This window comes from Bubalus bubalis, chromosome 3, assembly GCF_019923935.1.
Source record: "Bubalus bubalis isolate 160015118507 breed Murrah chromosome 3, NDDB_SH_1, whole genome shotgun sequence".
Lineage (NCBI taxonomy): Eukaryota > Metazoa > Chordata > Mammalia > Artiodactyla > Bovidae > Bubalus > Bubalus bubalis.
In genome coordinates this window covers 102,046,529-102,059,574 of record NC_059159.1, presented here as the reverse complement: position 1 = coordinate 102,059,574, position 13,046 = coordinate 102,046,529, and the positions used below count along the sequence as shown (strand labels likewise).

The 13,046-nt window shown below is 41.1% G+C and overlaps 1 protein-coding gene across 3 annotated transcripts in view; it reads left to right on the top strand.

Annotated features, from left to right (window-relative positions):
• The first annotated feature begins 1,790 nt into the window (after window positions 1-1,790).
• The window catches only part of JAK2 (Janus kinase 2), a 120,223-nt gene continuing 108,967 nt past the window's right edge, over window positions 1,791-13,046 (top strand). Inside the window, exons 1-2 of one of the 3 annotated variants that reach the window (XM_006068203.4) lie at window positions 1,791-2,486; window positions 2,855-2,934. The gene's annotated coding sequence lies outside the window, so the exon portion shown is untranslated. Of the gene's footprint in view, window positions 2,545-2,854; window positions 2,935-13,046 lie in introns of all 3 variants that reach the window. The other 2 variants (XM_006068204.4, XM_025281549.3) reach the window with 2 other exon arrangements.

The following is a 13,046-nucleotide window of genomic DNA, read 5'->3' as shown; positions in this document are numbered from 1 at the left end:
AATCATAGTATCTTGGTGAGCAGAGAGGCTTTCACTATCAGAATGACAGTAAGTAAGTCACTTTATCTCTCTGTGTGGGTAGATTGATTTCTCAAGTTTATAAGCCTATGACTAATATAGTTCCCTTGTCAACCCTCTCTTCCCTATCCAAATCACTAATATAAAAAAGAATGCTTTCCCCCACAAGACACCCTCAATATCCACTAGTTCTAAATGGCTTTTCCCTGCAAATAGGCAGTGGACAGTAACAGATACCATGCCTGGTTGAATAAACATATCATTGCAAAATTCAGAAATGTTATTTACTACAATGACTGTATCTGTACTGTTTAGAGTTCTTAAACAGATTTTGTTTTTTTTTTCCCCTCTTAAAGACAATGCTTCCATTTCCACAGTTCAGATACTTTTCATTTTAACTTTAATGTTAAGGTCACCCTCAGCACTTCATGTTCTTTGTGTGGGTCTGTGTTCTGATTTCTAATCTAGTCAACAATTTTGTTTGCTGGGGGAACTCTCATGATGGTTCCTGCTTATAATTTCAGCCTTAATATTCTAAGCAGATTTTAGATTTGCTGTTGTGTCACAACTCCTATTTCCAATTTCTTTTAGAAACTAAACAGCAACAGCAAAGCACTCTCCAGCACATTTTGCTTGTAAGACAGGAGCCATAGGAATGCGATTCCTCAGTATATCCCTTCTTAGGCGAAAACAGGGGTCCAGTTCATTATTTAAAGAAGCCAGTGTGGATTCAAGTCATTTCCTAGCCTGCTATCATTTGCTCAAAGACCTTTTGCAATGGGTCTTATGTAAGAAGAAATGCAGGAGTTGCTTTGGTGAGATTTAAAGGAACAATTAAGTACAAGCTAGACCTGAATTGCAGCATCATTTGTATGGTGAAACAGGGGCTATAAATGTATCTGTTTTTTCAGATTGACAGAAGGCTAATGATGAGTGAAAAAGGCCCGACATAGTTGGATTACAGGCTCCTTCTTTGACCTCACCTCTTACCGTTGCCCCTTTCTTTACTGTTCTTCAGCCACAGTGACCTCTTTCCTGGTCCTTGAACTTGCCAAGCACATTCCCTTCTTAGGGTCTTTGTCTTTGCTACTGTTTCTGCATGAAACCGTCTTCACAGATAGCCACAGGACTGGCTCATTCTCCTTCTTCAGATCTCCACTCAAATGTTACTCTGGGAGGTCTTTCCTGGCCATTCTAACTAAAATAGCACACTGCCTCCCCACTTCCTGCTCCTTTACTTTTCCTAGTGGCAATTATACTCTGGCACGTTATAAATTTAAGGCTTTTTTTTTTTTTTTTGTCGCTTTATCAGAATCAAGCTCCAGTAGGGCAAGGAGTATGTGGGTTGTGTTCACATAGCATCTTTGGGGTCCTACCAAGAATGGCAAACAGTAGGTGCTCAGTAAATATTTGCTGACCCAATGAATGAGGCTCTTCGGGATGGTGGAAATTGTTTCTCGTTTGCCTGGCACGGCCGCCAGTCCGTAGGCATCTGGGCACCTCATCCCACCCACATTTCTTTCCAGCAGAAGTGACTGGAATCAGACTCCCAGAACTGCACTGGCGCGAAACGCTGCGTTAGGAACGCGTTGCACCAAACCCTCGGCGCGACTTCCCTCGGCCTAGCGACCAGGGCAAGTCTCTCTGTGGTGCCAGGTAGTGCGCAGGGGAGCCCCTACCCGGCCAGGCTGACTCACTCCCAGCCGCCTCCACGGCGGGCGGCGGCCACGCACACGCCCATCTGCGGAGGGCCCGGCCCAGCTCAAGTTCCCCGCCCGCTCACGCCCAGGGGCCACCGCGGGAATCTCCGCGCACGCCAGTTCGTTTCCCGAGAAGCCCAGGTTCTGTGTAGCCAGTCGTCGGCCGCCCCCGGCGCGCGTCGGTGAAAGCGCAGCCTGGGTGGAGCGGCGCACGCGCAGTCTGGGGGTGCGCGCCAGGCGCCGGCCCCGCACCAAGGCGGTCTCTGCAGTGAACAAGACGCCAGACCCGAGGCCAACTGGGAGGCTGAGTCGGACGTAAATAGGACGTCCCAGCCAGTGTCGCCTGCGGCGCTGAGAAGACGGTGTGACTCCGGAGAGGGTGGAGACGACGACTGTGACGGGCTTCCCGGTTCCCCAAAGTGGGAGTGGTGTGGGTTGCAGGAAGGAGAGAGGAAGAGAAGCAGGAGCGGGCCGCAGCGGCCGACGCTAACGGCCTTCCTGAGCGCTGACAGGCTGGGCCCGCGTCCTGCTCGCTCCACAGTGCGCGCCGCCGCCTCGGGCCCTCGGCCCCTGGGTCCGGACTTGGTGGCAGAGCGTCGGGGCGGAGGGCTTCTGTTGCAGCGCAGGGAAAGGCCAGATCTTCGCCGCCGAGGGATGTGAGTGAGAGCCGAACCCGCACGGGAGGGCCCCCGAGGTCTCAGCCTGGCGGACACTCGGACCTTTGCCTGCTCCAGGGGCTTCGCAGACTGTGGCCAGCCGGAGGCACCGGTAAGAGCAGTCCCCTCGGGTTTGGGGGCGCGTCCTCGTCACCACATCCGTGCGGCGGGTGAGTGTTATTGCTGCCTGGGCTCCAGGTGGAGGGCACCAGTTGTCTCTCTCGCCCTTTCCACCCCGATCTCCCCTTCCCCCCGCTAGTGTCAGTAAACTCGGCAAGAAAATCCTCCTTTTTAGAAGGAAACCTCGGACGGAGTGTCTTGCTGTTGATATTTGCATCCTTATGTGCCTGATACTCCTCCTCCCCTTTACTTATCTCTCTTTAAAATTTTCTAGACATCTGAACAGCCTAGAAAAGAGCATCTATTTCCCCTGGATTTCTGCAGTAGTAACTGCCGCTTTTTTTTTTTTTTTTCTTTTAGGTTTCGGAAGCAGGCAAGGCAACAAGATGTGATCTGTTTCTCTTCTGCAGAAGAGGCCCTTCCATCCCCTTTCCCCGAAGGTGGGTAAGCGATCCTGACTGCAGTCTTTTTTCTCTGCAGTAAAGACGAGGGTGTCTTGAGGTGTGAGTCCGTGCGTAGGAAGGTTGGAAGCGTGTGTCGACAGGCAGGGCTCATTGTTGCTTACTTCTTTAAAAATGGCAGTGCTGAACTTTGAATGTTGCCCTGGGAGGGTAATTTTGGGCTTTATTGTTATTCTTTAAGAAACAGTCGTTATTTGTTTCTCTGCTGACCGTACATTGTTTTTCTTTGCAGAGAAAACGTCATCCAATACCCTTTCTCCTCAAGCAACCAAAGATTCTTAATCTTTGAGGGAGGAACATTTTCAAGTAATAAGAGATACTTATTGAGAGGACACGTTAGCTGCCCTTGCTGGGGTTTCTGCTACCGCATAGAATGCTTCCTGGACAGTTTTATCTGCTTAAGTTTACTTTGTCGGTTGAATTTACCCATTTTGCTTTCCGGTGGTTATTAATCTGTCCGGAGGAACTCTCTTTTCTCTGAATGAAAGGATAGAGGCAGCTGAGTATGTCATAGAGGGGAGGAGAAATGTGGAGGAGGAAACTGCAAGTGGGAATAAGTGATGACGATTGGTTTTGGTTTCATAATACGTTTGTTGGGCTACTGCAGGTATTCTGATATAACACCCAACGGATATTAAGATGAATAATCAACCTTTTTCCTCCCTTTCCCTTCCCCCTTTACCACTTTGGGTATGAGAATCCCTTGCTCCTGTGTGCGCATATCTTTTAATATGTAACATATCTACAAACTGGATGTGTCCAGCATTTGCCTTAATGTATTTACCTGTACAGGAAAACTACAGTACTTGCTGACTAGATAAGCATACAATGCTTGTTTCTTTCTCTGAGTGTCCTACGTTTGGAGTATTTAGCATGTTTTAGGAACCCGTTAAAGAAGAGTTTGCTTCATTTGCTGGTTTTTCCTAGTGATTTGAGACAGGTGTCTCAGGTATAGGAGGGGAACATGTTTTTCTTCTCTACTTCAACTGGCTGTTGCTGAAAGATGGGATGCTTTTTAGACCAAATAGGGAAGGACCTTGACTTTGGGGTCAGATCTGGGTTTGAATTCTGGTGTTCCTGCCTTTTAATAGTGTTATTTAAAATCTCTTTGAGCCTCACTTTCTTATAAGATTGTTGTGGAGTTTGAATAAAATTATGCATGCAAAGTAGTACATTGCTTGATTACTGTGAAAGTCATGGCTATTCTCTTGACTGGGTAGGCAAAGAAAGGATGTTAGAGAAGGGCAGGATGACTGCATAAGGTGATCTGCCAGTGACCAGTGTTTCTTCCTTTTTAGTCTAAAGAGAAAAAGGACTTTTATATCTTGAACTGGTTAAGGGGTCTTAGAGCCTTTTTATGGGGAGGTTTGACCCTTATCATCTCTCCTCACCCCCACTGCCCCCTGCATTTGTGTCGCCCCTACCTACTGTTGTGCTGCCCTCTTGTGGTCAACCGCGTTAATAAGAATTTTCTTTTGCTCCGCTCCCCTTTTTTTTTTTTTTTTTTTTTTCCGTTCTTTCTTTTCTTTTTACGCCCCTTCCCTTTGCTCCCAGTTTCTCAAACTGTGTGCTGGGGTGCCCCAGGGTGCCATTGAACTCAGGCTTGAACTGATAATTTGAGGTAGTTCACAGTTTCAACATTAGATTGACACATTCCTTTCTACAATGTCATGTTTTCGCAAAGCTGTACTTTTAAAGGTTGCTCTGATAAAAAGCAACTACTGTATGAAACAGAATACTGGAATGTGAGGTTGTCAAGTTTGATTCCAAGTTTGAGAATTTGTACAGTGTCCAACAAACACTAAATTATAAGGACATTAACACTTACGTGGTTTGAAACCACCCCCACTTAAGTATTTCTTTTGGTCTGGGGGTGCTATGAAAAAATTACTGAGTCTAAGGATTCCCTAAATGGAGAAAGTTTGGAAGCCTTTGCCTTAGTTTTTGGTTGGCTTTCTGATAAAAAAAAAAAATTTAATGGAAAAACTGCATTTTTAAATGTTGGTCACTAATTGATTCCCTTTCCCACCGAAGTTATTGATACAATTATTGATACAAAGTTAGTACCAGCTGATCACGGCTTTGTATGTTTACTCTCCTATTTAATATCTTTATAGCTACTGTCTAGTTCCTTTATTTCACACTGATCCTATTGCTTGTCATTCTGATTACTTTCTAGTTTCTCCAGTACTGGTTTTCTATTAGTATTTTTGACCATCTCCTTAAACTTAACTTTGCCCCAAATGAAAATCATCTTATACCCCTTTGTAATTTCCTGCTCTCTGTTGGCCATACAGGCTTTAAATTAGACATAATCTTTAAACTGCCTCTTTCGTTTATCTCACGTACTAATCCATTCACCATGTCCTATTCATATTTCTTTTGTCATCCATACCTTTGCTTCTCCCACATTTAGTACCTAAATCCCAGGACTCATCCTCAGCCTAGGATATTGGAACTCATATCAACCCCTTTGAATCCAGCATCTCTTCCTTCTATAAATACCACTCTGATACTCCTTTTTGTGGCACTCTCTTGCTCCCAAATCCTCAGTGGCCTCCCACATTCCACCTATTAAGTTGAACTTCTTTTTCCTGGCTTTCAAAATATTTTGTCATCAGTCTCTGCCCTGTTAATTCAGTTTTGTCTAAGGACCTTCGGCAAGCATCCTCTGCTCTAGTATTGCAAGCTGTGTCTCATACTTCCTAAAAACAGCTAAGCTTATTCTGTTTTTTAACTTTCACACGTTTTCCATCCTTCTTCCAGTAAGTCCAGTTCTACACCCTACTGCACGAGTCACGAGGTATGGAATAACTGAGCAGAGCCTCAGTCTCCTCATCTGAAAACTGAGAATTGTACTTTTTCTGTAAGCTTGTAGTGAGAATTAAGAGAGTTGATACATGAAAAACCCTCAGGAATAGGGCCTGGCACATTAAGGACTCCCAGACATAAAGTAAACTCCTTTAACAATAAACTATTGTCATAATTATACAATGCTCTGAATATAATAAGCTATTATTATTACAACAGTTTATTACCACTGCTGCTAAGTTGAAAGTTCCACTTCATTCGTGAAATTGTTTCTCACTAACTATTGCTTTTTTCCTCTCTTACAGTTCTATAGTTCTTTTAGTCTTAGCATATCATCACATAGTTTAATTATATATCATATTTTGGTTGTTTGATAATTATTTCTCTGTTAGCCACATCTTTTCAAGTTGATTGTGTATGCATTGAGAAACAGAATTTAGATTAAACTCACACACATACAGACCCACAATGCTGAGTACATGCAGAACATTCAAGAAATGCTGTGTATTAAAAAGGAATTTTAGGCCATTACCAGACAAATATTTATTCATATCTACAAGGTAAAGTTACTTTGCTATATATCCACAAGAGGTGCAGAAAAATGTAAAGCAGATTCTTTTCCTTGAGGACTTATAATGTAATAGGGGAGATAGGAAAATAATAAAAGTTATATATCTCTGATATCATATAAAGTTGAAGTGAGCAGACAAAGATCCAGAGAAGAGGTAGAATCAAAACTGGGCAGAACTTGATTTTACAAAAGAGGAAGGAACTTGTATAGGAAGTAAAGGCAAAATAAGCAGGACAGGATCAGAGAACAGTACATAACAAGTTGACTGAAATGAAGGTTTCTGTCGGAGAGTAGAAAGAAATCAGGTGAAAATGTTTGGGATTAGATGGATGGATGTCTTTAAGTGCAGGGTTAGAAGAATATACTTTGATTCATAGGTAATAGACAAGCTTTAAAGGTTTCACAATGAGAAAGAACTTGCTTAAAAAAAGTATTTTAAGAAAATCACAGTGGCACCAGAGCTGGGTAGAGTATGAGATGGAAAGAGAAGTCATAGACCTAGGAAAATCACCTAGGCCTGAGGAAATGAGGATTTGAATTTAGTAAAAATAAGCCTGGAGAGATGTCACACAAGACTTTGTTCTGGACTGGATAAGAAAGGAAGATGTAGTGGGGGGAAGGAGAGGAGTAATTAGAGATGACTGAAGTTTTGATCCACAGTGACAAGAAATTAGAGTGTCGAAACTCTTAAGCTATATGAGAACATGTGCATTAGGAAACCTAGAGAGGTTTAAAAATATGGCCAAAGTTACTTATTTAGTTGGTGACAAAAAAAAGAACAAGGGTTTAATTAATGACTGTACTGACAGAAATAGGTATGAAATATTAGCTAGTTGAAGGGGTACAGACATCTGGGCTTGTAGTTTGGATTTGTTGAGTTTGAGGTGACAGTGAGATAAGCAAGTACAAACATATCACCAGACTGTGGGACAATGTGAATAGAACTTAGTAAAGAAATTTAAGGCTGAAATTGTTGTGCTTAGAGAGAAAAGCAGGGGATCTGAGATTGAGCCTTGGGAGTTGCACATAATTGGAGAGTGAGTGAAAGAAGAGGAATTGGCAAAGGTGACAAGGACAGGGCAGGTAATATGAGAGGCAAGTGAGTGGGAAGGTTAAGAAGGTGTGAGTGGTTATCAAGTTGATCATGGTTGATCACTGCCAAAAAGTGAGAAGAATCAGAATTGAAAAAGGTCTTATAAATGTTTACTGGTGTTTGTCCTAATATAAAACCTAGAAAAGCAGAAGAAAGAAGAAAATTGCTTATGGTTTTCCCATACATAATTAACCACTGCTACTATTTTGTTCTGTCTAGTATAACAACCTTTGGATTTGATTTTTGGTTGATTGACGGAGACTTTTTTTCAAAGCTGTCCATCCCTGGGACTAATGATGAGAATTTTAGACATAATAAAGACCAGAAGGTAGTTTTTGAAAGAGTGTTTGTCATTTATCTGTGTCCTCTCATATTGTACTACATAGGTGCCCATATTTCTTATGGGCATTAGCCCTGCATTTGTGTTATTTGAATGAGTGGACATTAAGTGGTTAGCGTTAAGGCATTTAGTGGTCTGTCAGGGTAGACAAATGACTGTTGGTGCAGTTGTATTGGTAAGATCTGGATAAAATGATAAGGGTATTAATTGCTAAAAGGAAAGAGAAATTCTTATAGATAACTTGGAATACTGAAGGTAGCAAATTTTAGGAGTATTCATATTAGGAGAATTGGAAAGGGTAAAAGTGTTATCTGTTTTTGAAACCTGTATGATGTAGCTACTCTGGAGGTGACTGAGGTAGAGATAGTCCACGGGCTATTTGTTTTGCTTGAATGCATATTTTTATCTTCCCAAGAACATTTTTCTGCCTTCTTTGTGATATCAGTCCTCGAGAATAGGGCATTCATTATTGATTACGAAATTATTTTAGTTTAATAAATTCTGATTATGAAATATAATTCCATTAGGTAATATTTTTATAATATAAAAGGTAGTATAATGTGAGAAAGTATACTGTTTTGGAAATCGGGATCAAAGACTGAGTGCTGTTAATATGGTGTGTGACTTTGAGCAAATCACATAATCTGTGAGTCAATGAGGGAGTTTTTAAAAAATTTAAGAGATAAATGGCTTAAATGTTTGTAACAGAAAAACAGCAGCCTTTTGCCTCTACCCGCTTCTCCCCCCATCTCTTATTCATGTTTGTCAGGAAACCACTTACAAATCTTAAAAGAGTGTCTTCTGGTACTTACCTCTATTTTCTAAATAACACAACCTACCATCAATAGACCCTCTCCACCAATTCTGTATCTGTGTCTATACTCTGCCCTTTCCCCCCCTTTACAATGTATATGCTATTCAGTGTTCCATCTAAGGTTTCTATTTGGGTAGAAGAACCCATCCCCATTTACCTTCAAGGACTTTACCATTGTGCTTCTTTCTCTTTTTCTTGCATTCTCCATTTTTTCATCTACTGGATCATTTCCATTAGTATGTACTTTTGTTGCTATTGCTATGACAAACCCATCTGAAAACTTAGTGAAATAAAATAGCTGGTTTATTAGACTCAGATGTTTTGAGTCAGTACTTAAGATCAGGCACATCAGGGATGGTTTGTTTCTACTCTTCAGTGTCTAGGACATCAGTTGGGAAGAGCTGCTGGCGGGGGTAATGTGAAGGCAGAGGACTAGAATCATCTGGAGATATCATCACTCACATGACTGGAAGCTGACACTGGCTGTTTGACTTGAGATCTCATCTCAGGCTCTTCACTGGAGCACGTATCAATACATGTGGTTTGGACGTCCTTAAAACATCGGGGTCTCGGGATACTTGGCTTTCTTACATGACGAGTCAGGGTTTAAAAGTGAGTGTTTCAGTGAACATGGTGAAGGTAGGGTGAGGAATAGACTCTGTTAATCATGTTACTGAACTGGGTTCATTTGCCTGATGTGCAGCGAGACACATGCTGAGATGGTAAGCGTGCAGCAGAGAAAATGTTTACTCACAGGGCACAGCTAAGTGAGAAAACTAGAGAACAAATCTCAAATTTGTCTCCCTAAAGGTGAAGGTTTTGAGATATTTAAGGGATAAAGGAGCAGGGTGGTCTGAGGCATGGGGAAGGGTGATTGGATGCAGGAAAAAGGTATAGTGATTGAAGTTCTCCAAGGAACTGAACTACATGCTTCATCATGGGGTGCATGTTCAGAAATTGGTGGCATTAGCATGATCTGAGGGTGGAGTTTTTGGCCTTCTGACATCAAAAGGTGATCCATTGGATACTCAGGTAGGTCTAGTTGAATAAGATTGGTGGTCTCAGCTGGTTTGAGCTGGTCAAGATCTAGCTCTGCGTTCCTGAAAACAACTTAAGCAACCATTATTATAGTGATTCATACATCAAAGGTGTTATCTATGAGAAAGCTATTGGGAGTTTAGATATATTGGTTGGCTAGTGACTGTTAGCTCTATGGAGTCTTAAAAAAATTCACTTAGTTATTTTTGACTGTGCTGGGTCTTTGTTGCTTTATGCAGGCTTTCTCTAGTTTCCTTGAGTGGGCTACTCTCCAGCTGCAGTGTACGGGCATCTCATTGCAGTGGCTTCTCTTGTTGCAGAGCATGGGCTCTACTGCACATAGGCTTCAGTAATTGTGGAATGTGGGCTCAGTAGTTGTGGCTTATGGGCTTGGAGCATGGGCTCAGTAGCTGTGATGCACAGGCTTAGCTTCCCCACTGCATGTGGAATTTTCCCAAACGAGGGATCGAACCGGTGTCCCTTACACAGAAAGGCGGATTCTTAACCACTGGACCACCAGGGAAGTCCTGGAGTTTATTTTTGTATATGGTATTATGATGTGTTCTAATTTCATCATTTTACATGTAGCTGTCCAGTTTTCCCAGACCACTTATTGAGGAAACTGTCTTTTCTCCATTGTGTATTCTTGCCGCCTTTGTCATAGATTAGGTGACAGTAAGTGTGTGTCACCTGGTAGATATTTTGTCAGTGTCCATTTTATGCTGTGCTCTGCATATATTCCTGGAGAAGAAAATGGCAACCCACTCCAGTATTCTTGCCTGGAAAATCCCGTGGACAGAGGAGCCTGGCAGGCTACAGTCCATGGGGTCACAAAGAGCTGGACACGACTGAGCGACTAAACCACTGCGTATATTATTAAGGATAAGTCAGTGGACATCATCTTTAATATCATGGTATTCTCTTGACTGAGTATACTAAGGATCCAGATGTAAAGAGAAGTATAACGTGGAAGTGAAATAAAGGCATATACTCATTGCAGAGATTGTTTCTTAGGAACAGTTACAGTAACTTTAAAGTAATTTTTAGATTTTGTTATGCCTTTTAAGAGTTTCCTTTTTTTAAAAAAAAATTTTTTTTTTCAAGCATGCTTCATTGTGGTCAGTTTTTAGAAATGTTCCATATGTGCTCGAAAAATATATTTTAGGTGGAAAGTTGTAATATATTTGTCGTTTTTCTTGCGGATTGTTTATCTTTTATCAGTTTTTGGAGCTCTTTGTGTATTAGAGATATTCTTTGATAAATGAATTGCAAATATTTCCCTCAGTCCGTTTGTCTTTTGATTTTGTTTATGGTCCCCTTTCTCTAGAGAAATCAAAAATTTAATATAATGGATCTTTTTCTTTATTGTGGAGGTAGAAAACTTAAATGACTAAAGTGTCATTAATGAGTATAAAGGGGCTTGTTATGGAATATAGTAGGGAGAAGTGGAGATTATGGGGAACTGCCTGTCCTGCCTAAGGCATTGAAATTGAAGTGAGAATAAGAAAACTACTTTATTAGTCAAGGAAAACAGGGACTAAGACACTCAATTTGTGTGACTTTTGTAAAATGGATTTTGAGTTTTCCATTTTGTGTAAGAAAGTTTTTCCATTCCAGGTAAAAGTTCTCTCAAAGATTCTTCCAGTATTTTTATTGTTTTGTTTTTTGCATTAAAAATTTAATTCATATATAATTTATTATTTATTTATTTTTGGTTGCACTGGATTTCCATTGCTATGCATGGACTTTCTCTAGTTCCAGTGAACAGGGAAATCCCATGGACAGAGAAGCCTGGCAGGTTATTGTCACAGGGTCACAAAGAGTTGGACACAACTTAGTGACTAAACAACAGCAATATAGTTACAGCATATTTTCTCCAGTTGTACTGTCAGTTATGCCAGTGCTTTTTATTAAAAACTAAATATCCTTTTCTGTTGCGTAAAATTGTCATCAGATTACACTATATACTTAGATTTATTTCTGGATGCTCTTTTGGTTCACTGATCTGTCTAGTGTATACCAGTACTATTTTGGCTAGAGTTGTTTTATATGTTCTTTTCCATTATGGTTTATCACACTGTATTCAGTATAATTCCCTGTGCTATACATTGGGACTTTGTTTTTTATCCATTCTAAATGTAATATTTTACATCTACCATCCCCAAACTCTTAGTCCATCACTCTCTCTTCACTCCTCCCTGTTGGCAACCACACATCTGTTCTGTATATCTGTTAGTCTGTTTGGTAGTTGGTTCACTTGAGCCATATTTTAGATTCAACATGTGATACCATATGCTATTGATATTTGTCTTTCTCTTTCTGGCTTATTTCACTTAGCACGATAATCTCGTTTTATCCGTGTTAGTGCAAATGGCATTATTTAGTTCTTTTTTATGGCTAAGTAGTATTCCATTGAATATATGTACTGCATCTTCTTTATCCATTCATCTTTTGATGGACATTTAGGTTTCCATGTTTTGGCTGTTGTGAACAGTGCTGCTATGAATACAGGGGTGCATGTACTTTTTAAAAATAAATATGGAACATTTAATCATGTTTTAATTATTTAGTTATTTTTGACTGTTCTGGGTCTTTGTTGCGGTGTGCAGGCTTTCTCTAGTTGCAGCGAGCAGTGGCTACTCTCTAGTTGTGGTGCGCAAGCTTCTCATTGCAGTGGCTTCTCTCGTTGTGGAGCATGGACTGTGAAGTGCTCAAGCTTCAGGAGTTGTGGCTTGTGGGCCCTAGAGAGAGGGCTTGGTAATTGTGGCACATAGGCTTAGTTGCTCCACAGCATTTGGGATCCTCCTGGACTAGGAATTGAAGCAGGGTCCCCTGCTTTGCTAGGCAGACTTGTGACCACTGGACCACCACAGAGGCCTCTGCATTTATTTTTTTGAATTATAGTTTTGTCCAGGTATAATGCCAGGAGTGGAATTGCTGGGTTATATGATAATACTGTTTTTAGTTTTCTGAGGAACTGTCACACTGTTTTTCATCATGGCTGTGCCAGCTTACTTTCCCACCAACAGTGTAGGAGGATTCCCTTTTCTCCAGCTCCTCTCCAGCATTTGTTATTTGTGACTTAGCAGCAGCAGCAGCAGACTTGTTAATGATGGCCATTCTGACTGGTGTGAGGTGGTACCTCATTGTAGTTTTGATTTGCATTTCTGTAATAATTAGTGATGTTGAGCATCTTTCCATGTGCCTACTGGCCATCTGTGGGACATACACATTTTTATATGGTGGGATTCTTGTTACTGTTAAGATACTGTTAAGATACTGTTCCTCTTCATTAATCCAGAGAAAGGGTTATTTTATACTAGTACAGCATTTATAAATGTATTTCAAATAAAGAGTCTATAAATGCACAAGTAAAGAAACATCAGTAAATAGTCAGTGACTTTTTGTGTACCATCTTGGTTTA